The sequence below is a fragment of the Periplaneta americana genome, chromosome 9 (genome assembly GCF_040183065.1).
Source record: "Periplaneta americana isolate PAMFEO1 chromosome 9, P.americana_PAMFEO1_priV1, whole genome shotgun sequence".
NCBI classification, from domain to species: domain Eukaryota; kingdom Metazoa; phylum Arthropoda; class Insecta; order Blattodea; family Blattidae; genus Periplaneta; species Periplaneta americana.
Genome location: NC_091125.1, coordinates 146,256,286 through 146,282,655, shown reverse-complemented (window position 1 = coordinate 146,282,655; position 26,370 = coordinate 146,256,286). Strand labels below are relative to the sequence as shown.

At 37.5% G+C, this 26,370-nt stretch overlaps 1 long non-coding RNA gene and 1 other non-coding gene across 3 annotated transcripts in view; one reads left to right on the top strand and one right to left on the bottom strand.

The window, feature by feature from the left end:
- Positions 1-2,238: 2,238 nt before the first annotated feature.
- Positions 2,239-26,370, bottom strand: part of LOC138706599 (uncharacterized) — a 43,498-nt gene continuing 19,366 nt past the window's right edge. The window contains exons 3-5 of one of the 2 annotated variants that reach the window (XR_011334032.1): positions 14,320-14,631; positions 6,308-6,453; positions 2,239-2,403 (exon numbers count right to left, since the gene is read on the bottom strand). This is a non-coding gene — a long non-coding RNA (uncharacterized lncRNA). Of the gene's footprint in view, positions 2,404-6,307; positions 6,454-14,319; positions 14,680-26,370 lie in introns of those variants that run through there. The other variant, XR_011334031.1, reaches the window with a different exon arrangement.
- On the top strand, positions 10,880-10,957 carry TRNAA-CGC (transfer RNA alanine (anticodon CGC)). Its single transcript has one exon. It is a non-coding gene; the product is annotated as a tRNA-Ala (tRNA).

Sequence of the window (26,370 nt, the reverse complement as noted above, 5' to 3'; positions counted from 1 at the left end):
TCAACAATAAAATTACAATTAGTATTAAATTTACAATTACAATTACAAATAAGGCTAAGTGTAAATAAATATAATATATTTCGTGTGATAAATGCCCTTGAGTAATCGATGGAAATATCATTTCACATTTTAATTATTTTTCTTTCGTGTTTAGTCTTTTATTACAATAATGGAGTAAAAATTCTAAAGCATACATTTCAAAGTGGCATTCGTTTTCGGAATTTTTTTTTAGGTTAGGTCTAGTGATTCGTAAACTGTTTAATCAAAGCAATGAATTTCATGTTGTCAGACAAAATACATTTTAATATTAGATCATACACTAATCTACTAACTACTAACATACTGTACGAGAGGTTCAGAAGGAAAATATACTCTTTCACAAATTATTGAACCTTTTAGAAAATACCTCCGCAACATAAAGATGAGATGTAGTAAATAAGCAAAACATCGTTATTGCTAATATTATTATTATTATTATTATTATTATTATTATTATTATTATTATTATTATTATTATTATTATTATTGTACATGGCATTGTGTGATTTTATCCTCTTTTGGTATTAGTGTGCAACACTGAAGAGATGGTCAAATTAATCTTTTAGGAATTACTCTTACGTGATCCTCAGTTTTATAACATGGTTCTGGGAACCGTACTTACGCCGAGTAGGTGTGGCCAATAAATACCTTAGCCTGTGAATTATACGTCAACGGTACCAGAAAATCCTACCCCGAAATGGAATTGGTCACTGCGAACTTCTGGATTCCTCTGCTAAGTTAGTGAAACTCTAAAAGAAACCCCATGGTCTTCCAGGTTGAGGACTGACTCATGGGAATAACAACCCCACAACCATACAACCGATTTTCTAGAGAAACATTTATTAAAGCCTCGGACTCGGAATGGACATCTGCAACAACTTAAGCAAGGGGAAATAGTTTTCGCATTTGGCATCTGGAAAGAATTAACACTTAACTGTCAGCATGATTTATGTGCAGATACGGAATTAAACTTTGGAGCGAGTCCTGATGGGAGTCCATCTGTATGTAGGCAACAATTTCGCACGACTCTCCACAAGTAGCATATACAGTGAAACCTCTCATTTACGGACATCGAAGGGACGTAACAATCTGTCCGCATCTGAGAGGTGTCCTTTATTGGGAGAGAGGCTTCCCAATCTAACAGTAAATTTATAATATGCATTATGTATCCCTTCACGCTTTAAATGAAATGTATTACTGTAGTTTAATTCTAAATACAGTATACTGTACTACAGTAAATTCTTCGCAACTTTGAACTACAGCAGATAAGACCGAAAAAGGAAAATACAGTACTGTACCATGCAATAGGTCTATAGTTATGCAGTACTGTAATTTACAGTTTTCAACTTAACCTTTATGTTCAGGTGCCATGTCTCTCGAAACAGAACTGATTGAATTGAAGAGAATAATCCTATTAACCCTACCACATGTCGAACACAATTTCACGATCGCGGAAACCTTGGACCCATTAGACAGGTTAAATTTTATGACTTTGTTTATTCACTTGCTTCCAGCTAACAAGGGGTAACCGGCTGGGCTACTGGTAGCCTACGAGACCCTTATTGTCTTCTTTCATGTTAAAGAATTTCTGTACAGTACTCAAAACTAAATTTTCCGTTTTTGTAACATATTAGGTCTTGAAATCCAAGTTCTGTCCGCAGTCAGAATTTAAAGCAAGCTTTAGGACTGTGAAACAACTGTCCGTGTCCGTATCTGAGAGTGTCCGTAAACGAGAGTTAAATTTACCATTATTTCTATATTATTTCAGTCGGGACATACAACTCTGTCCGTATATGAGGAGTGTCCGTATCTTGGGAGTGTCCATAAGGAGAGGTTTCACTGTATACAGGAGCTTTGTTTACTGCACATGCGCGCTGTGTTGTAAGTGAAACTTACAGCCTACAATAAGGGAGCTCCAAAATTTATTTCCATATCTGTACATTAGTTCTGAATGCTTGTGGAGACACTGTCAAAGTGTTAAGGATATATGGATATACAGATATTGTGACAGCTTATTCCAGGAATTTCCTTCGGATTGCGGTGTGGAAGAGAAAGATATTCAGCTGGAGGAATAAAACAGAGGAATTTAGAGCCCGATATTAGGCTGTGAGGGCACTGTACATAGGAAACAGCAACTGTAACGGAAAGGAAGAATGTGTTGGATATGTGTGGTATTCGGCTGGTCCATACATTTAAAACTTTCTTTTAACAACTTTATTTTAAAAGAAATTCGAAAAATAAAAAAAGGATCCTAATCATAGGACAAACATTGAAAGAGATTCAAGATAGCTGCCATCTGAAGTCTGCGTACAGTGCTGTTTTGAAGTTGTCTCCAAAAGCCAAGATGTTTTTAAGCCCTCGTTTCTGAAACGAAAGAAAATACAGCATTTAGTACAGGAACATTATTCACAGACTTCTAAGTTACCAGAATATTTTGCATTTCAGAATAATTTTATGGAAAATTATTAAACACGTCGTTTTACCAAACATTCTCACTAACGAAAAAATGTCAGAATATAACGAATTAAAAATTCTGAAGTTATTACTTGTAAATCTTAATAAAACACTGAGTGTTCATTTCAAAGTGTGTCATGACGTCACTGTTGATGAGTCAGCGATTTGAAGCGAGTTTCAGCTTTTGTGTCAGAGAAGTTGCCTATTAATCAAGGCGTTCAATCTGAACTTGAGAACGTGTACGGTATAACTTGAACGTCGTAGCAACAGATAGCGGTCTGTACAGTCTGTGTGCTACCATAACCTCTTTCGAACTGTGTTTTGCGCGGCCTAGTCGTGCGCAGGGTATTTGTTATCATCGGTTGCGTACGGCAACATTCCACAACACAAATCAAATGCTCCGTGTCCATGTTGACCGTCCAAGTTAATGTCAACAAATACGTAAGTAATCGCCTTAACCCTCTCCCCATATCCCGACAGTAAGAAAAAACTCACCTCAGTACATGTTTCGAAACAGTTCACATTCCTGCCACTACCGGCGTTACCGTACGTATCGGTAAGTACTCTTCTGAATGAACGCCGTACTTGCTAGGCAACTTCTCTGGCGCATAAGTAATACACCTCTGCGGAAGTATAGGAAGATTGAATTCTCTAGGCTCATCGACTAGCCACATGACGGCATACAGCGAGCCATGACACACTTTGAACTGAACACCCAGTAGTGAAAAGTGCTCTTAAGGAATCCTTTCCACTCCTGTTGATACACGTAGTAATACCTTATATTCATACAGGAGGGTAAAAAAATAGTTTGGTAATTTACAAGGCTCAATGGGAAGCTCCTTTGCAACAATTTCATATACTTGTCATTTACTGGAAAAATCTCATGATTATAATGTTAATTCTACAAGAAACTTGAAATTGGATAAAAAGGTGTGCCTTGAGAGCTTAGGAGTAACTAGTGACACAGAAACACTGCTAAATAAAAAAACTTCTCAGAAGTCAAGAGTATAAGAAATAGTGACAGCTACAAACACCTACGCCCTCTGTAATCCACTCTACTAATCAGAAAATAAGTCCTTTGAATGTAAGGAGGTAGGTGAATGAATTTATTTGGGTCTGAAGTTCTGAAGACTAATATAATCTGCTTCTAAATATATTTATGTCTAACGTTACTGTCATTTCTCCACCTTTTTCCAGTGAATTTATGTGAGATTTTGTTCTACTCTTGCGTTGAAATCTCCTGCTAAAACTGTACGATTATTTATATTTATATCACACATTTCATTACAGATTTCCTCTTTTCTGGTGATTAACTTATACTGGCAAATTGTGAAGACGACTTTGAAAACATCCGTAAATTAAATCAAACAGCATCACAATTTAAAATGAGCATTTCGGACACTGAAACGAGAGTCATCGTTATTATAGGCACAAATCATATTAGAACTAGCATTATGGTTGATAAGAAATCCATAAAACAAGTTTCAACATTTAACTACTTAGGTTATACCTTAAGCTATACGTCACACCAAGACATCCAAGAAAAATTAGCCGCACTTCAAAACATTTTTATATAATTATAGCAATCTCAACATTATTCTATGGATCAGCATCCTGAATTGTGAAGATATTTCATTTATAGAAAATACTGTTTTGAGAAATTAAATTCCTAAGAGCAGGCAAGGAAAAGAAAAATAAAGAAATGAAGACATAAAAAAATTAGCAGTACTAACAGTAGACGAACAAAAAAATAAAATAATATGGAATACAATGGACACAGCACACACATTGGTGTTCAAAGTCATCTGACCTGGAATTGTGTGATCGAGTAAGCGAACTTTCCAACCACGGGACAAGACAGAACCAAAGATATAAAAAAATTGACAAACTTTTCAAGTAGGTATGCTATTTCACAATAGGTGACACTATTATTGAGACGAGTGTAGCTAGAATACAATATACTGAGTAAATGAAACTCAAGAACAGTTTTATTTCTCGTCAGAAAGATACAAATTAATCAACAACAAAACCGTTGCCAAGGAGAGCTGAATTTCCATAGCCCACTCCGTTGTATCATGAACATAGACGTAGGCCAGTTGTGACTGCAGAACTCAGAGCCCTGAGGCTTCTCAATACATCGTGCACCCACAACGACTCTGTCACCACTACTAGTTGGTAAAGAACTTTGCTCTGTATCTTCGTGTGTGTTCATATCACGTCGGGGTCACCAAATTGTAACTAGAATACAATATACTGAGTAAATGAAACTCAAGAACACTTTTATTTCTCGTCAGAAAGATACAAATTAATCAACAACAAAACCGTTGCCAAGGAGAGCTGAATTTCCATAGCCCACTCCGTTGTATCATAACATAGACGTAGGCCAGTTGTGACTGCAGAACTCAGAGCCCTACACGAGTAGAAAAGTGTTGGGAAACATTATGGTGTAGGTTAAGTATAAATTATTCAACCGTTTTCCGCTAAGTATAGTGCTTTTTACAATCATTAGAGAGGGATGAAATTTGGAATTCTATAATGAGGATATTTTAATGTACTATTGGCGACACTGACTGTTATCTTCGCCATGTATTCATAGAAGTAATAACTAAAGAAGCCACACTTACACGAACAAATTATCGATCACTATCGATTAGTAGGGTTCAGGTATCTTTGAACATCAATGTACACTGACGTTCAGGTATCTTTGAACATCAATGTACACTGACGTTCAAAGGTACCGGTACCTGACCTATGATTTTATGATCGTGTAGGCGAACTTTCTAACCACGGGACAAGTGAGAAACAAAGATATAACAAATTGACAAACTTTGAAATAGTTACGCTATTATTGGGGCCATTTAAAAAAGTGTTGGTGAAAATGATGATATAGACTAGACATGTTTTTTTTTTGTTTTTTTTTTTTTTTGTTTTGTTTTGTTTTTTTTTTTTTTAAAGATGGGAAATGACAGTTAAATGCCGAACTTGGAACTACAGTGCCATGTTGCCAATATGGACTACCACGCTGCCAGCTGATAGAAGCTAGTAATTGTCGTTAAGATGGCTGACGTTAAAACATTAATTGACAATTGACGCGAAGGTAAGAAAACAATAAAAAAAATCGACACACAATCAAAGACGAAACGTACCAATGCTAACATTGTGTGCACAATAAATGTCGCCAGGAGAGCTATTAAGCACTTGTCACGTGGGAACTGTTTGGCAACTCAACCGTTGTTACCATAGCAACAGGCCTATCACGCTATGTGACATTCAGTTGTTTTTCCGATCGTAACGCTCCTGTCATGTTCGATCTTTAAAAAAAAAACAAGTATAAGCATAAATTATTCTCATAATTGACAATATCAGCGGTTTCCAGCTAAACCCAGTGTTGTTTTACAATCAGTAGAGGGGTATGAAAATTGAATTATGTAATGCGGGTATATTTATGTACGATTGGCGACACTGACTATTATCTACGCCATCTATTCCTAGAAGTAATAACTAAAGAAGCCACACTTACACGAACAAATTATCGATCACTGTCATTAATAGGATTCAGGTATGTTTGAACGTCAATGTATTATAGATGAGTAACAACAAGTTACAAAGGGCAATTCTACACTATACACCTGCTGGTAGGAGACATTTGGGAAGACCGTTGAAAGGATGGGCAGACCTACAGATAATTTGTACAAGTTCGGATTCGGAATGGGTCCAAAAAGGCAATCTTTGACGTTGATCATCATCACTATCATCATAGGTCTCAAGCATCTGTCAGTGTATAATGGGGTTTTATCCTTTGCGTGAAACTCACCAATGAATTTAGCGGAACAGGTAGGCGCCATAGCTGTATGGGTAGGCGTAGCTGCCGTAGTAGCCGCCGTAGTAGGGGGAGACGAAGACTTGAGGAGCAGCGCTAACTGCGGCCAAGACGGCCAGCAGAGCAGCAAGAAGAACGAACTGAAACATCACATCATACACATCAGTTGGCAGCCCTGCATAGCTCTTAAGGTTGTTCAGAAACCGAAGTATCTCAGTATAAAAAATACAATCACTATATTCAAACTAAGAGTCATCTGGAAAAGAAACTTTGTTCAATCAATATTTAAAAGATCACATATTAGTATGAAAGGATGGCATTACATAGAGTTACATGTCAATTATTTAATTAAAGACAGATAAGAAGTAGAAAGCACCAGTGTTATTATTCTTATAGTTTAGCAACAATTCCTGTTTGTAGTTTATACAGGCTGTAAAAGATATAAGCTGCAAAAGGAAATACTGGTGGTAGAGCATAGATAACTAAGGTTCATTGTCGCCCTCACATAAGCCTGCCATCGATCCCTATCCTGAGCAAGATCAATCCAGCCTATACAATCATATCCCACCTCCCTCAAATCCATTTTAATATTATCCTCCCATCTACGTCTCGGCCTCCTCAAAGGTCTTTTTCCCTCCTGCCTCCCAACTAACACTCTATATGCATTTCTGGACTCGCCCATACATGCTACCTGCCCTGCCCATCTCAAACGTCTGCATTTAATGTTCCTAATTATGTCAGGTGAAGAATACAATGCGTGCAGTTCTGCGTTGTGTAACTTTCTCCATTCTCCTGTAACTTCATCCCTCTTACCCTTAAATATTTTCCTAAGCACCTTATTCTCAAACACCCTTAACCTCTATCCCTCTCTCAAAGTGACAGTACGAATTTTACAATCATACAGAACAACCGGTAATATAACTGTTTTATAAATTCTAACTTACAGCTTTTTTGAGGGCAGACTGGATGACGAAAGCTTCTCAACCGAATAATAACACGCATTTCCCAAATTTATTCTACGTTTAATTTCTTCCCGAGTGTCATTCATATTTGTTACTGTTGCTCCGAGATATTTGAATTTTTCCACCTCTTCAAAGGATAAATCTCCAATTTTTATGTTTCCATTTCGTACAATATTCTGGTCACGAGACATAATCATATATTGTTTTTCTTTTTTCCGGGATTTACTTCCAAACCTATCTCTTTACTTGTTTCAAGTAAAATTTCCGTGTTTTTTCCTAATACTAGAGAATAGGTAACTAAAGAAAAAAAGTCAAATAATGTTTTTTTTTTGTAACTGTCGAGGTTTTTCAAGAAAAATATGTTTCGTGGGCCCAACTTTTTTAATGTTAGAATAGAGAGTCATTATTTACTTTACCCGGTATGTACGTTGAAGCAGTCGTTTGTTACTCTGTTGAGTATTGGTATGTGTTGGGCATAATATCATTGGCAATAACAGTCGAAATGTAAACAAATAATTAAAATATTATCAATTTTTAAAACATAGTATTTTACAAACTAAAAATAAAATTATAAGAAATAATTAAATTTCACTAGATATTTAGTTGAGTAGACCGATATGTACTGTCTACAGGGTGATTCACGACTAATGATTCGCGCTTTAGGAATCAGATCTCTAGACAATTTTGAGCATAAAATGTCATGTGAACATGGGTCCCATAACCATTAGTGTGAAAATTGTTCGTAAAAATCTAAACGTCATACTGTGAATCAGGCTTTGGAGTTACTTGCATCGTAATACAAATATCGGAACGTAAACTAAACGGAGGGTTACGCTGTGACGTGAAATGCGGGGAGAAGGGGAAGATAGGTCTGGTGATTATCAGCTGCGCTCATCAGGGACGGCCGTGCCGAGGTACTGAAGGCTCTGCGCGCCATTCACATCCGTGCAGCCAAGTGCATTGAAGTGGAAGGAGGGATATTTGAAAGTCTGCTTCCAAGATGAGATATGTCTGTTTTAAGATTAATACAGTATTTTTAATTAATTCCTAGTTCTGCTCAAAACCACTGCTACTTTCGTAGGATTCAATCAGTTGTTACTCCTTAACGGTTGACATTCGGACCCAAGTTCACATGATATTTTACGGTCAAAATTACCTATAGAACTGATTCCTGAAACGCGGATCATTAGTTGTGAATCACTCTGTATAATTTTGGCAGTTCATATCGTTTACACTCCGTATATTATTTTCTTAAGTTATCACCGACAAGACATACTGTGTACCCAAATAAAACAAACGTTCATTTTAAGATTGCACACAAAATAGTTTTCGTAATTGTCTCCTATATGTAGGCCTATAAATTTTGAGTGTCTATAATATTTTTTATGAATAGTGGGGAATCTACAAATAATGTAAAGAAAAACCTACGGTATTATCCAAACAAACAACATTTATTAACAAAACCCAAAAATTGTCACGAAAATTTTATTGTCAAATTGTAGTGAACATTTACCTTTGAGTTGTGTATTGAATGACTTTTTTTATTTATTTATTCTACAAAGGTAGATGCTTCTCTGTTGCCATATTTCTGATGTATTAATCATGAAGTTTGGTTTCCTTTGAAAATTCGTCATAAAATTCAGCATAAAATATTTATTGGCAAGAATTAAAATTTCGGCGTACGTTTTTTGGCATCCGCAAACTGCTTCACAATGTTTTCAAAATTAAATTAATTTAGTCCCATCACCCGCTCCAGTACAAAGAACAACAAGCTAATTTTACAAATACCTACAAATAATTACTCTTGAAACTACAACATTTTATACACAGCCTACATGGCAGTTCATCCTATATTTGTTCCATTAGTTCACTTTTCGAAGTACATGTTCACTTTGCTTACAACGAAACATACCTATAACTTATAGCTGGGATCATCCATGAAACCAAGCAATAAACATGAAAAAATATCAATATACAATTATGAAATAATAATTTTAATTGTAAAGGAAACTAAAATAATCAAGGATAGCATATCTAGATTACTGGAACGTTTCTGCATATATGGATGTAACAAATACGTGCCGATGTTGAAAATATTCACCAGCAGTAATGATGCAGGGTAAACAAACTTTTCTTCAGATGCATATTATTACAGAAATTAAAAATAATTCTCAAAAAAAAAAAGAATAGTAATATTAGTTCAAGAATCGCCACATGCGGCCAGTGGGCCGCGTAATGAGTATCACAGTATCACCGATTTAGATCGAACTCGCATAAATTCTTGTTGAATGTTTAAAATTTCCTACTTGTAATGAAACTAACGTTTGTATATTATTATTATTATTATTATTATTATTATTATTATTATTATTATTATTATTATTAGGCCAATTTTACTATTTGTTTAATTAAAATATATAATACAGAACCTCTAGAATATTGTACGAAATGGAAATATAAAAATTGGAGATTTATCCTTCGAAGAGGTGGAAAAATTCAAATATCTTGGAGCAACAGTAACAAATATAAATGACACTCGGGAGGAAATTAAACGCAGAATAAATATGGGAAATGCGTGTTATTATTCGGTTGAGAAGCTCTTATCATCCAGTCTGCTGTCGAAAAATCTGAAAGTTAGAATTTATAAAACAGTTATATTACCGGTTCTTCTGTATGGTTGTGAAACTTGGACTATCACTCTGAGAGAGGAACATAGGTTCAGGGTGTTTGAGAATAAGGTGCTAAGGAAAATATTTGGGGCTAAGAGGGATGAAGTTACAGGAGAATGGAGAAAGTTACACAACACAGAACTGCACGCATTGTATTCTTCACCTGACATAATTAGGAACATTAAATCCAGACGTTTGAGATGTGCAGGGCATGTAGCACGTATGGGCGAATCCAGAAATGCATATAGAGTGTTAGTTGTGAGGCCGGAGGGAAAAAGACCTTTAGGGAGGCCGAGACGTAGTTGGGAGGATAATATTAAAATGGATCTGAGGTAGGTGGGGTATGATGATAGAGACTGGATTAATCTTGCACAGGATAGGGACCGCTGGCGGGCTTATGTGAGGGCGGCAATGAACCTTCGGGTTCCTTAAAAGCCATTTGTAAGTAAGTAAGTAATACAGAACCTCTAATAGCTAAATCCCAGTACATTCTTATTATTCCCATTACCTACATAGATATATTTCATATTTAGATTTCTAATCCGTACAGCGTAATTGTAGCAAATTACTATTAAATTAATTCTCATCATTTAATTAATTAATTAACTCAATTTATAATTCTTTATGCTCGACCATGCCGAAATGTAGTAATTATACACCTGGTAGCAGTCCTTTAATGCATGTCGTACTCAATGGTATAAAAACAAACTGACTAGTTATACTAGTCGAGCAAAATATAATGAGGTGGGCGAGACCTCATTCATATTTGATACATATATGATGTTAACAGTTTAAAGAAACTGTTGTTGAAATATGGCCATAAAGTCATGTAATATGCGCTCCTGTACATATATGACGTGTATCGTCTCAAGTGCAGACAGTAAGGCCGTAACACGATACTACGAGAGGAGTTCGGCCGGCGTCGTGAATCGGATCCCGGCATAGCTCAGTTGGTTAGAGAGCACTCAGCGCGCACAACTGAGAGGTCCTGGGTTCGATTCCCGGTGCCGGTACGAATTTTTCTCGTACTCAATGGTATAAAAACAAACTGACTAGTTATACTAGTCGAGCAAAATATAATGAGGTGGGCGAGACCTCATTCATATTTGATACATATTTGATACATGTCATTAAAGTACACCTATTCATTAAAGTTCAGGTTTTCGATTATTCTCGGATATGCAACCTAAAGACAACTAGAGAAACGTTACGGAGGCTGGAAATCCAATACTGTCCCAGAAGGTTATGTTCTGTTACTATAATAATTAGCGTTAATTGTAAATAATATTCAAATAAATTCAATTTGTCATCTCGTTTTTCAATTCTAAATCAATTTCCGGGTTATATAAAAATTAATGTTCATGTTATTCTCTAGATTATATCAAGGTCAATAACACATTCGTTCCTCGGAAAAAAATCAATACTTTCGCGTTTGCGCACATCTCACAATTTAGGTCAGTTCCGCTCCTCACTTACATAACCATAATATGAATACTTAAGAATAATTTCAAGTTAGAAATATGGTCGAGCATAAAAAGTCGTATGAAACTTGCGCTAGTTTCATAAACAAACATACTCGCGTCTTAATTACTACCATTATACGCTCGTTGCATAATGTACTATTACAATACAGGGCTCGTACAAAAGACCTTTCCGGTTTCGAACACAAGTAATTTACGTTCTATGAATCTGAGGTACATGAAAATAGGACCAATGGAAAGAGAAAGTCAAAAAGTTTAGTTGTGGCAACATTGTTTTCATGGTTAGTAACACTGACTCATAATATTGTGTATATACAAATTTGTTCATTGTTGAGGCGAAATTGCTGCTACAGAGGAAGGAAAACTTGATCTTCATGTGAACCAGTCGCTTATTAATGTGTAACTGCAATGCCGAACAAACTTTGGTGCAGATCCATCCAATGGGCCTACAATCCGTAAATGATACACTGATTATAAGGCAAGATTCTTAGCAGGCGGTTGCGATTTCATCCGTACCGATACAGTTGCTGCAAACGCTAAAACCAGAGGACAAAGTGCTACGAAGTAATTTCTGCATAAGTATGCAGACTTTAATTGAAGACGATGATGAATTTATTCGTTCCGTGGTGTTTTCTGACGAAGCCACTTTTCATCTTTCTGTTAAAGTGAACAGACATAACCTCAGAATCTGGGGGTAGGAAAATCTGCGTACCTGCGTGGAACTCGACTATGGGCTTGATGCGTGCCGCGTTACCTAGGAGGGAACACATTGAACATCTTTAAGGTAAGGAATTAAACTTTTTGAGTTCTCTTTCCATTGGTACCTACTATTTTCATGAACCTCAGATTCACAGAACGTAAATCCGTTCGAAACCGGAAAGATCTTTTGCAGGAGCCCTGTATTGCATAAAGATTAAATTGAATTATATTAGCTCATAAATTAAGTTATTACTTATTCGCATGGGTTTTATCTCTTAAATGAATTTTATTAAATAAACTTCTACTAATCGTTAAACTTTAACTCAATGCTGTTGCTGTAGAAACTTCAGTGTACTGTAATTATTTATAATAATTTAAGTGTGTATTATGTGATATGTCGCTACAGTATCGATTAAGGCTGGTTGTGTGGAAGAGAAGGTCTTATGGCCTCAACTCTGCCAGCAAAAATAAAACATTCTAAATTGTACAGTCACGGATAAAGTGATGAAGATGAAATAAGCAATAAATAAACCCGTAGCTAAAAGAAATGCAATAGCTGTTTTCCAGAATGGAAATATGGACGTCGAGAGAATACTTCGCTGCAAAGTCGCTGGCATATTTTCGAAATTCGTGATAAGTGATAGATTATCGTTTTCTCTAATGTACCTTTATTTAGCTGGAGCACAACAATAGAAACCAGTGTTCGCTGAATTAAAAAAAAAACTCTGGATGGGATTCCCCTCAGATTAGAGGGTTTCAGGAACTGAGACGAAGGAAGCAAAAGCTTAAAGCTAAAATCATAGCAAAAATATAAATAATTATGTAAATAAATAATTTCTGTTACCCGAGTACTCCCGCCCAAATTAAAAATCCTGGCGCCACCGTTACGCTAGGTCTTTTCTCCCTATCTGGAATCGAACCAGAATCAGCGACAAGAATCATTATGATCCACAATTTATCTAAATAAATAAGGCAAACAAGGGTCAGAGGGCATTCTGGGATAGTTGGAAATGAGAGAGCCGATGAATTGGCAAAGATGGCAGCCAACTCTGATGTGCCACTGTCGTACAATTTGTGTCTGATATCATATATATATAAAAGTAGCCAAAGAACATTATATGCAAGAATGGAACGAAAGATGGGTCAATAGTGATAAGGGAATTCTTAAAAAAGAGCTGTATTTTCCAACGGTCTATGATCGTAATAAATGTAAAGTAATAACGCCAAATTTCGTACTGACACAGTTTTTGACTGGGCGTGGAAAATTCGGGGGAATACTTAAATAGATTTCATATTAAAGACGATGCAACTTGCATTTGTGGGGAGGAATCTCAAGATGTCAAACATTTATTATATGATTGTCCAGTCTTTTGCCGTGAAAGATACGAGCTTGAGTTGTTACTGAACACTTTAAATTATACATTTACCAAACCGTTAACCAATGTACTTACCAACTCCAAATCATATAAGTATTTCATGTCCTTCTTGAATAGAATATTCGTGAAACTATAAAATGTTAAATTATTACGGGTGAAAAAAAAAATCGTATTAGTTCTAATCAACTATGAAACTATGAAACTGTAAGTCTTCAATTTCGCATACTATAATATTGTACTATTGGTTTTAATTTTTATTTTAATTAGGCATTTGATTTCTAATTTTGAGCCATTTCTTGTAATACCTGATTAATTATTGCCAATTGTTGTTATTAATAATTTATTTAATTCGTAAATTTTAAGCCATCTCTTAGTATAGCTATTTATTGCTTCTAAAATAACATGTTTAATAGCTATTATATATATATATATATATATATATATATATATATATATATATATTTCTTCCTATAACCATTAGATATAAATATAGAGACATGCCTTGAGGCTTTATGAAACGATCCATTCTTTCATTAAGGTGCATTCTTGTACATAATTTATGTGAATTGTAACCTTGACCACAATTTTGTATTATAATTTTATTATTGTTTATTGCTTATAAAATATGTATTTTGATACCAACTATAACCCTAATATACCTCAGGGTGAAATAGGGTTTATTAAATTGGATATAAAAAAAAAACAAGAAACAGAATCTAACCACAGTTTGAGAATGACTACTCCTTGGTAACGGCTGCTATGCATGCAAATTAGTTAAAGCGATGTAAAAGATAGAAAAGCTGTTTATGGCATACGTACCAGCTTGAACATGGCGTTGAATGTCTTCCGAGACGGTTGACGAATGACGCGACTTCTCTGCGAGGCACTTATATAGTCCCGGAACGAAACGGGCCGACGAAAAGAGAAGAAAACATCTAGCATGTCCTGACCTTGTGCTTTGAAATGCTTTGGAACCGCCTGAATTTCCAAGCGGCGTAGCCTAATTACGATGCCCGAGAGCGCGTCACCTTGGAGAACTGTTGCGTAGTTGCACCGAAATGCAGCCAGTCCGCCCCCGATGAATGGCAGCTTTCGAAACTCCCGTCAAACTGCAACAATGAACTCGGCCTCCTGAAAGCAAGAAAACAAAACAATCTTCAATGTCTCGACACAAAATGGCAGGCGTACTCTTCCACTTCACGATTTTACAAAAGGCTTTTGTTATAAATGTCCGTTGAAACACAAATAATAATGATGTAACGTGTTTCTTTCCTGTGGCACGATGTCCATACGAAATTTCATGTAAATCTATTGAAAGAATATGAAGAAATAATGTTGTATAGTTCGAGCTTCAAAATCCTGTTGAACTGTAACAGTGAATTCGTATTTCTTGGCAGCAGAACACAAATATCGACATAGTACGGCGAGAAAACTTCAAGCGATTTTAAAAGAGTTGTCTATTCCAAATGACCGTTGCAACAAAATGATGTGAGTTGTTTGTTATTTTTTTGTGACATGACATCTATGTGCAAATCAATTGCAGAACTGTATTTTTTTTATTATTTTATTGTGTTATTTTACGACGCTGTATCAACATCTAGGTTATTTAGCGTCTAAATGAAATGAAGGTGATAATGCCGGTGAAATGAGTCCGGGGTCCAGCACCGAAAGTTACCCAGCATTTGCTCGTATTGGGTTGAGGGAAAACCCCGGAAAAAACCTCAACCAGATAACTTGCCCCAACCGGGATTCGAACCCGGCCACCTGGTTTCACGGCCAGACACGCTGACCGTTACTCCACAGGTGTGGACGCAGAACTGTAGAGAAATAACAGACCCCTTAGAGAAGACGTGATCACATCGGGCATTCTGCACTTTGGGCGCAATATCAAGAATACAATTGAAATTAAAATTACAAATTAATATTAAATTTATAATTACAATAAAATCAAAGTAAGAAAACATCACCCGATTAATAAAGACTGGACAATTTATTGTAGAATTTAAGAATAAAGAAATTATTAGTTACTGAATTACAAATTAAATGTAGAATAATAATATACAAGGTGATTCACGAAGATTGTATAATACTCTAGGATGTGATTTCTGGTATCATTGTGATGAAAAAAATTCATATAAACCATATAAACATGTCATTTTTTTTAATTGAGTGAATTACGCCCTCCTGAATGTTAAACATAAACGTATATATGGTTTAAATATTTAAATTATTTACAACAGTAGTACTGGATATTATAAATTTATTAAAGAATATTCACGTTTTACTCACCTGAGAAATCTGTAGACCTATTAAAGCCGGTTTTCAAAGACTCCACCTTCTGCAGCAATACACGTAGTCGCCCGAATGTGAACTGCGCGCGCTGCATTCCCTAACTTCCGTTGTTCGGATGCTAGGTAGATACGTTGTACCGGTGTTGAGTTATCCCTAACAATGACCCTCATGTCACGAGATTTTGTGTAGCTGCTATCAGCTGTACTGTAACACATACAGCTCCAGACGTCCAGAGAGAAAGTTCACAAGAATGCGTGTTACGGAATAAAGAAACGTGATTTTATCCGAAACTATTCAAAATCGGATATATATATATATATATATATGAACTTTTTCCATCAGAATGATGTCAGAAATCACATATAATCTTCGTGAATCACTCTGTATAGGGCCTAAGGATGAAATTCCTGGAGACTGAATTACTTATTTTATGTTACAATAAGAGTACATTTACAAAGAGAACAGAAGCACCAGCATTACACATACATATAAATATGGATGTATGTGTGTGTGTGTGTGTGTGTGTGTGTGCGCGCGCGCGCGCGTGTGCGTGTATATATACAGGGTGTTTAAAAAATACGGGGCATAATTTCAGGTATGTATTTCCCACATGTAGACAATCAAAATAGTTCATTACAACATGTGTCCGGAAATGCTTTATTTCCGAGTTATGGCCTTCACAACATTGAAATTCACCGGAACGTTGTTCTTTCCGCAGGTCGTTGCCGTCAAAGGAGACATTAAGAGGGCACTCTGACAGTTCATTCAGAGGCGAAGGTTACATTCAGTGTTGTGTAGGCGTTAGACTGTGCGACATGTATTCAAATCAAGAGCTGGCAGATATACACTTCATGTACGGTAAAGCGGACGGCAATGCTGCGCTGGCTCGTCGTTTGTACCAGGAGAGGTACCCACAGCGACAATGTCCAGATCGGAAGACATTTGTACGTCTCCATTACCGTCTGTGCGAGTATGGAAAATTTAACTCTCCTGGTTTGGGAAGGGGACGACCAAGATCCACAACTCCAGAAGTACAGGAGGAGATTCTGGAGGCTGTGAACATAACTCCTTCTATCAGCACACGAAGGGTAGCGTTGCAAGTCTATGTTCCTCATACGACTGTCTGGAGACTGTTGAAAGAGTAGCCTATCAATTGTATCCTTATCATTTGCAACGTGTACAGGCCCTGTCACCAGCATATTACCCTGCACGAGTAGGTTCTGTCAGTGGTTCTTGCAGCAGTGTGGTGTAAATCCGAACTTTCCTGCCTCAGTATTATTTACAGATGAAGCACAGTTCACACGAGATGGCATAACAAATTTCCACAATCAGCATGTATGGGCGTATGAAAACCCACGTGCAACTGTTCCATCTCATCACCAGGTGCGGTTCTCTCTCAACATGTGGGCCGGTATCATTGGTGATTGATACTTGTAAACAGACTTACGGGGCAGGCGTACACAAACTTCCTGCAAAACACTATAGGCTACCTCATGTTTTAGAAGACACTCCACTGATCAATCCTCAACACATTCACTTCTTGCATGATGGCGCTCCTGCACACTTCAGTCGTACGGCTCGCCGGTACTTGGATCGAAGGTTTCCTGATCGATGGATAGGTAGAGGTGGCCCAATTGCTTGGCCTCCACGCTCACCTGATCTGAACCCTCTCGATTTCTACTTGTGGGGCCATTTAAAATCATTGGTTTATTCGTCTCCGGTGCCTGATTTGGAATCCCTTCGGAATCGAATTGTGGCATGTTCTGAGGACATACGCAATACTCCTGGAGTTTGGGATCGTGTTCTCAGGTCAATGAGACATCGAAGTGAGGTCTGTATTCAAGCAGAAGGTGGACATTTTGAACATCTTCTGTAATGACAGCGATCTGCGGAAAGAAAAACGTTCCGGTGAATTTCAATGTTGTGAAGGCCATAACTCGGAAATGAAGCATTTCCGGACACATGTTGTAATGAACTATTTTGATTGTCTACATGTGGGAAATACATACCTGAAATTATGCCCCGTATTTTTTAAACACTCTATATATATACTGTTGGAGATGAGCGTATGTAACTAATAGAAATGTTAAATCAATCAGTCGTGAATGAGGTAAGTTGTTTTAGGAAATTAACCTATTGTTTCAGATATTTCCCTGCTTATTGCAAAACACAGAAAACGAAACTTATAAGGAAATACATAAAGCAAAATCACAATAGCATTTTGTTGCGTACATAATGTAAATATCTATATTGTTTTATAATCTGAAAAGACAAATTGAAATAAAGTAATTAAATATTGTTGTCAAAAACATAAAGGAAAATTTATGAAGCAAAACATTTTGTTCTTAAATGATGTATATATAATTATAACTACAACATTCTAATTAAAAAAAAAAAACATAATATTAAAATAAAGTGATAAAATATTGTCAACCCCACTAGGACAGCAGTTCTTAATCTTTTTTGAGTCAAGAACCCCTTCCAAAATTTGGTGAAAACTATAGACCCTTCCCTAGGAAAATGTAAAAAACTGACAATCAAATTTTAGATACACTTCTGCTTTTTACGTTGAAATAATATATTGAATATACATGTTAATTTTTTAAGCGACTTTCATGGAACCCCTGAAGTCCATCCAAGGACCTCCAAGGGATCCATGGACTCCAGGTTAAGAACACTTTCACTAGGAGATCAGCGACTGAGTGGTCGCCACTGAACTCCTTGCCTACCCGATGAATGCACACCTCACACAGGACAAGCCCGATTCCTGCTCACTATGAGCACCTCTGCCATAGAGTATGCTCTTGCTAGTGTAACTACTATCCTAACTAAACAAAGAACCTCGAATCCTTTTGCAGAAAAGAACTACGATTCGTTTTTTACATAACTATCGTTAGGCTACTTCAGCGAGCAGTTGGGGTAATGTAGCAATAGTTATTTAACAACACTGTATCGACTTTACTGTTCTCTAGCGTCTATGGACGTGGTGTTGGGAGTTGTCATTTTCGGCGGAATGAGTTCGAGGATTTACCACAAGATTAGCTGATATTCGCCTTATAGCTGCGGGAAAACGTCGGAAAAAACACAACCAGATAATAAGATTCGAATGCACGCCGGTGGTCAAAAAGGCAATGTCCGGTCGATCAAACATAAAATAGGTTAGGTATTTATCAAAGCGTGCAAATTTTTTCGTTTCAAACGCTAAAAGCTAACCCTTATGTTGTAGCTAATATAAATACGGAATTATAATCTACAGCTTCCTTGAAATGGGCCACGGACCACTTCCCTTCCCCCACTCTTTCTCTCCTACTATCACAAAGAACTTGCTAATTCTTAGATAACAACCCTGTATTATGATAATAGGGGAAAATAAATATATTGTAAGTTCACAGGGCTAACGGCTTCGAAGCTGGGTACCTGGTTCTAATGAAGTGCACTGGAAGCAATTTAAAACATGGGGGCATGAGATAGTTACTCTGCCTGCCATTAAAATTCACTTCAACTAAATCCCCAAGGTTAAAAAAAAAACAGCTTCCTAAAATAAATTCATATTCAGGAATAATCAAATTGCTGTGAGCTACGAGTGGTTGGTTAAAATCATTGTCTCTGTCATAACTATCACACGAGTGAATTCCGGAAAACAGTGCTGATATTTTCGTAATCGACATGTTTGGACTTTCTCTCAATGCGGAGCACTTCAGTGGGTCTATTTGAGAAAAAGTCCGTTATCATTCTTTTTGCGCGATCGTCTTTTTTATTGTACAGAATCCTACAAAGGAACGGGCGATTATAAATAATTGACCCATTGACTGGCTAAGAAGAAACTGCCTATTGAAGGATGCATTGGAAGGAATGGTGAACGGGAAGAAAGTTCGGAGCAGAAGAAGATATCAGATGAAAGACAACATTATGGTATATGGATTGTATGCGAAGACAAAGAGGAAAGCGGAAAATAGGGAAGATTGAAGAATGCTGGGTTTGCAGTGAAAAACCTCCACCTGGGCAGAAAACTATGGATGAATGATGCAATAACTTGGTGCATATAATTTTAGAAACTCATTACAAACACTCAATGTGAGAATCCCTTATTACACGGCATACATCAACACGATAGTCACATTCTTGCCACACTCTCTGCAACATATCTTTGTTTATGGATACAGTCGCAGCAATGATTCGATGTTTTACTTCTTCAAGGTCTTGGGGTAGACGTGGAATATAAACTTCATCCTTCACATACTCCCATGGAAAGAAAACACAATGGTGTCAAGTCTGGTGACCTGGGAGGCCAAGGATAGAACAGATCAGCTTCGATAGCACATCCAATCCAACGATGTGGTATATGGTCAATTTGGAAATGTCTACAAAACAACCTTAGCGTCGTGCATTATAGGCGCTATGTTCGGTTCAAGTTTGTCGAGTATGGTGAAGTTCGATATTCGCCATGTTCTCTCTACAGAAGGAGTCTTCTCGTGTTTGTTCCAACTTGTTATAAAAATATTCACTGTCCTCCACTCATGTATTACTCGCTGGAGAATTTTAGCACAAATCTTGCTATTAGTTTTTCTTATGAAATAAGACGAAGTTTTTAATATCTTGGTTGCCTCTCTCATGTTCGAACGTTGCAGGACACTATAATAGGTACCACTGTTACTGAATTTGCTTTCGCAAGCTGCAGAATGCAAAACGATTTGCTGTGGAATAAAATTTTTCAACAATATCTCCCATGACAACAGAGATAATACGTTTTCCGAAACTTAAAACGAAACTTTGTGGATTTGACTATAAAATGACATGTACTACGTTAATTTCTCCTTACTACTTAATAATAATAATAATAATAATAATAATAATAATAATAATAATAATCATCATCATCATCATCATCATATGAAAGTGTTACCATAATTTTGAAACATGGTGTATAATAAAATGTTAAAACCAGCCAAAATACCAATATGTTCTAGTTATAAACACTTCAAAATTACGTTGTATAACGTGCACCACTACAACACAGTTATAGTGTCGATATTTGAGGGAAAGTTCGGTACCAGCTTGCTTTTCAGGTAAGTTAAACTTATTAAAAAAAACATTATCCAAGCAGAGTGGATGAATGCAAAGTTCTTTATGTAGGCCTACCCAGAATTTGCAGTAATAATATGTGTTATTTTCTCGGTGGTCCGCAACCAAGTTTTTTATGTCCCTCAATAAAGGCTTTGAAGCCACTTTTCCTTCTGAACTAATATTAAACTGAGGTATATCATGTATTAGCAAATAGAACCTGTGTATAGGAAACCAATGTAGAGGGATTTATAAGTATGGTCACTACGCGTCGGTACCTTTGATGTAGTAGTGCCTTATTTCAATGACCTTCAAACCAGTTCTATCTGCATCAGCGGGAGGTTCTGCCATTTTTCCTACAGTTGGCGCTGATATTGCACCAGCAGTCGACAGCAGAAATACTTTTCAGCAGACTTGCCAGTGAATCAGGATTGCTATTCCACCGTTCGCAGGTGCTCGATTACACTGACCTCTATCGTTTGAAAGTGGAATTATACGCTAATGGAGCGCATGCGCGGAGAAAAACAGACCAGGGAAATTTGCTCAGTGTCCATTCCTTATAGACATTTAAATTTCTATAGTATTATTTTTAATTTAGGCAGTCTACTATGGCTGAAAGAATGTTAAAATATTAATAGCAGTTCCAAATTAGAAACTCTTACTTCAACACCTTTGTTGTAGTCCAACCAGAAGTTTCAAGTTCTGAGTACTTGTATTTCACCATCTCTAATATATCCTTTCCAAACAACCCGTCCAGAAATTGTTCCAGACAAACTCATCGTAAATGAAAAAAGAGAAATTATCCAACTCCCCACCGATGTACCAAATGCGGTATTTTATTCTTCTTCTAAGGTAAAAGGCCTAGGTCTTTTCTGTGACAACTGGGAGTTATATCTACAACACTTTACTATAAATACATGTCGATTACTTCTGATGACTGGAAACGATTTCTTGAATTAAACAAGAGACCTCTTGGCAGAAATTAGAAGTTGCTTACAACATCTAGGACTTGATATACGCACGCAACTATTGATTTCACGGAAAATTAGGAATGATCTTAGAAACAAGGAATATCATAAATGGTGCAACTTACCACATAAAGGGAAAAGAGTGGCTCTAATACCTGTGAACAGTTGAGTCCGAAAACATGTTAACAAAATGGCGTGAGACCATCAAAATGACAACTAACGTATGCGCGGTCCGCTCCATTCCGGGGAGATCCCAGGACGGTAACCTCTGTTGATGTCACAGAGAGATCGAAACTCTTGCGCACGTCCTGGGGTCCTGTCCATATGGAGAGGTTCTGTTGTCTGTTAGAACTGCCGATTCCCACAGAAATCATTGCTCTGATTTCAAATTTGTTTTCAAAATATTTCCATTGCTTAAGGTTTTCAAGTTAATTGTGATTTCTGAAATGTAATTAAAATCTTTCTAGTACATAAGTAACATTTATGCTGATTAAACACTAGTATGGCATACTTTGAAATTGAGAAAAGTGAAAAGAATGTCATAGTAGTCTTTCAATTTATTATTATTATTATTATTATTATTATTATTATTATTATTATTATTATTATTATTATTATTATTTCATGGAATGAAGCTCCCTTGTTTAACTTTCCTGCCCTAGCATACGAGCTAATCCACTCCAAACCGCTATCTCCGACTTCCTTTTTTAACTTTTTCGCTAATCAGCTCAAGAAGCGATCGAATCCACGCCCGAGCGCAACTTCAGATCAGCAGGCAAGCGCCTAAGCCGACTGAGCTACGCTGATGGCTGACAAAACATTCTTGTGGGGAGGAGACCACAATTCCTGTAAGCGGCCCTGTTTCCATCCCTGACTGATAAACTATAAACATTTGGCAACTAAATTGCTGTAAGATGTGAATTGTTCAAGTCTGCTTCACAGGGAGCTGCACCTAAAAGCCAGATTTGCATAATACAGTATATACACTGTAGGTACGTTAACAGAAAATCACAATTCAAGTTAAACACTCAAAGTTGGGTTTCTGGCGCCTTGTCAGCACACTTAAGGTGTGTGGATATAAAGGGAAAAATTGAGACGCTATCAGGTGTTGTAGTTCCTGGGTAGCTCAGTCGGTAGAGCGTTGGTTCGCTAAGCCAAAGGTACCGGAATCGATACCCGGCCCTAGAACAATTTTTCCCTTGTAATTATTCAGGTGTGCTTCACATGGAGCTATACCTGAAAGTCAGATTTGCATAATATATACGTCACTGTAGGTACATTAACAGAACACTGCAACACAAGTTACACAGAATTTGTGTGCACTCAAAGTTGGGTTTCTGGCGTCTTGTCAGCCCACTTGAGGGGCGTGGATATAAAGGGAAATATTGATACGCTATCGGGTGTTCTAGTTCCTGGGTAGCTCAGTCGGTAGAGCGTTGGTTCGCTAAGCCAAAGGTCCCGGAATCGATACCCGACCCCGGAACAATTTTTCCCTTGTAATTATTCAGGGTGCTTCACAGGGAGCTATATCTGAAAGTCAGATTTGCATAATGTATACGTCACTGTAGGTATATTAACAGAACACCGCAACACAAGTTACACAGAATTTGTGCACTCAAACTTGGGTTTCTGGCGTCTTATCAGTCCACTTGAGGTGTGTGGATATAAAGGGAAATATTGAGACGCTATCGGGTGTAGTTCCTGGGTAGCTCAGTCTGTAGAGCGTTCGTTCGCTAAGCCAAAGGTCCCGGAATCGATACCCGGCCCCGGAACAATTTTTCCCTTGTAATTATTCAGGTCTGCTTCACAGGGAGCTACACCTGAAAGTCAGATTTGCATAATATATACGTCACTGTAGGTACATTAACAGAACACCGCAATACAAGTTACACAGAATTTGTGTGGACTCAAAGTTGGGTTTCTGGCGTCTTATCAGTCCACTTGAGGTGTGTGGATATAAAGGAAAAAATTGAGACGCTGTCGAGTGTAGTTCCTGGGTAGCTCAGACTGCAGAGCGTTGGTTCGCTAAGCCAAAGGTCCCGGGATCGAAACTATTTTTCCCTTGTAATTATTCAAGTCTGTGTATGAGTGTAATTTCCGTGACACCGATTATGATTTGCTATAACTGGCAAGGCTGCCTAAAACAAACAAACAATTCTCAGTTTCAGCGTTATAAAACGTTATCTGTGTTTTATTTTCTGATCTTGAATATTCATGTCCTTAATGTAGCTGCCATAAAGACGCAATTCGGGCGGCTCAGTTGGCATGTTTACAAATAAAGAGGTGCTGCTGGTTCAAGAGCCTCTTTTTACAGACCCGTTCGCGTGACGGGATAAATATTGTGCCACACCCATGGCGACTGGTCTGCACGGTGCACTCCGCAATAGGATGGGGGGCTGGTGGATCTTCGCCAAGGCCGGCATTGTCATTACGCCTCGTTTATATTCCCAGCGCTCTGCACAAAGGCGTGGCCATCACATGGCGGATCGCCTTGCCATAAGGGATTTCCTACCCTGAACCCGGATATTTTTTTTTCACGATCAGGGTCGCCAGTGTGTTAGATAATATCAAAGTATGTATCTTCTAGAACAACAAGCTTCAGGCTGCAGTGTACGCCTTCGGGTCCCTCCTCCTTACAAGAGAAAAAAAGAAAAATGTATAGGATGAAAGAGTAATGGAACGGAGAAAAATTCTCTCCGGTGCCGGGATTTGAACCCGGGTTTCCAGCTCTACGTGCTCATGCTATATCCACTAAGCCACACCGGATACCACCCCGGCGTCGGACAGAATTGTCTCTGATTAAGTTCCAACTCTTGGGTTCCCTCTAGTGGCCGCCAACCCAAGAGTTGAAACTTAATCAGAGGCAATTCTGTCCGACGCCGGGGTGGTATCCGGTGTGACTTAGTGGATATAGCATCAGCACGTAGAGCTGGAAACCCGGGTTCAAATCCCGGCACCAGAGAGAATTTTTCTCCGTTCCATTAGGCCCTACTCTCTTTCATCGTATGATGACGCAGAATATCTGCATGGAAATATCATATGTACTTCGGTACATTGACATGCGTAAATCACTTTGTGATTTAAGACGGCGCTTATTCCGTCGGATCCCGGCCAACTAGTCACTCATAACGAGTGCACCTCAGCACATGTGTGGACTTCGGTCCTACGTTCATAGACACCTATGACGTAGTGCAGAGGGCGGCCACTAGAGGGAACCCAAGAGTTGGAACTTAATCAGAGACAATTCTGTCCGACGCGACGCCGGGGTGGTATCCGGTGTGGCTTAGTGGATATAGCATCAGCACGTAGAGCTGGAAACCCGGGTTCAAATCCCGGCACCAGAGAGAATTTTTCTCCGTTCCATTAGGCCCTACTCTTTCATCGTATGATGACGTAGAATATCTGCATGGAAATATCATATGTACTTCGGTACATTGATATGCGTAAATCACTTTGTGATTTAAGACGGCGCTTATTCCGTCGGATCCCGGCCAACTAGTCACTCATAACGAGTGCACCTCAGCACATGTGTGGACTTCGGTCCTACGTTCATAGACACCTATGACGTAGTTCAGAGGGCGGCCACTAGAGGGAACCCAAGAGTTGGAACTTAATCAGAGACAATTCTGTCCGACGCGACGCCGGGGTGGTATACGATGTGGCTTAGTGGATATAGCATCAGCATGTAGAGCTGAAAACCCGGGTTCAAATCCCGGCACCGGAGAGAATTTTTCTCCGTTCCATTACTCTTTCATCGTATGATGACGCAGAATATCTGCATGGAAATATCATATGTACTTCGGTACATTAAAATAATATATAAAAATCTATAGTCCGAGTCAGCTAACTTCATACCCTAAGGGCAAACCCTAACCATTTCCTCCCCATTACTACATATGAGCTATTCCATCTCAAATCGACCGAAATATAAGAGAAAATTGACCTTACAATTTCTAAATACAATAAAACTTTTTTTGTACGTAGAGAACTGTGATACAATGCTTTGTGCAAAGTTTGAGGTATCAGAACTTCATAGTGTTTAAATTAAAAATATTTAAATTTATCGTATTTTCATAAAATTTGCAACTTTGAACTCTTGTAGCTCCGAAATCCTTTCACCCAATGATCAAATTCATGGTTTATTTTGATGCTGAGAAATTGAAGTTTATATTGACATATAAACAGATTTTCTTACTTTTTATGGAAATGGAGAAATTTAGATTTTTCCTCATTAAGACGCATTTGCCAAGGAAAAAAATATTGTAAAAATATATAGTTAGATTCCGCATTGAAAGTACAAATAAACACATATGAAGAGTTCGCGGGAAAAACGATGAATGTCACATTTCTGTTAAGGATTAGATAATGATCTAATTGAGTCTATAACTGCAAGATGTAGTGCTGTTTCTATAGAAAATAAAGGAAAGGATTACTGTATTAGTGGTGATAATTCTCCTTTTTACCATTTTTCATAAGAACAACATTAAATTTCGTAGTGATCCATTGAATTAGATAATGACATCAACCTTAACAAAACTTTGACATTCAT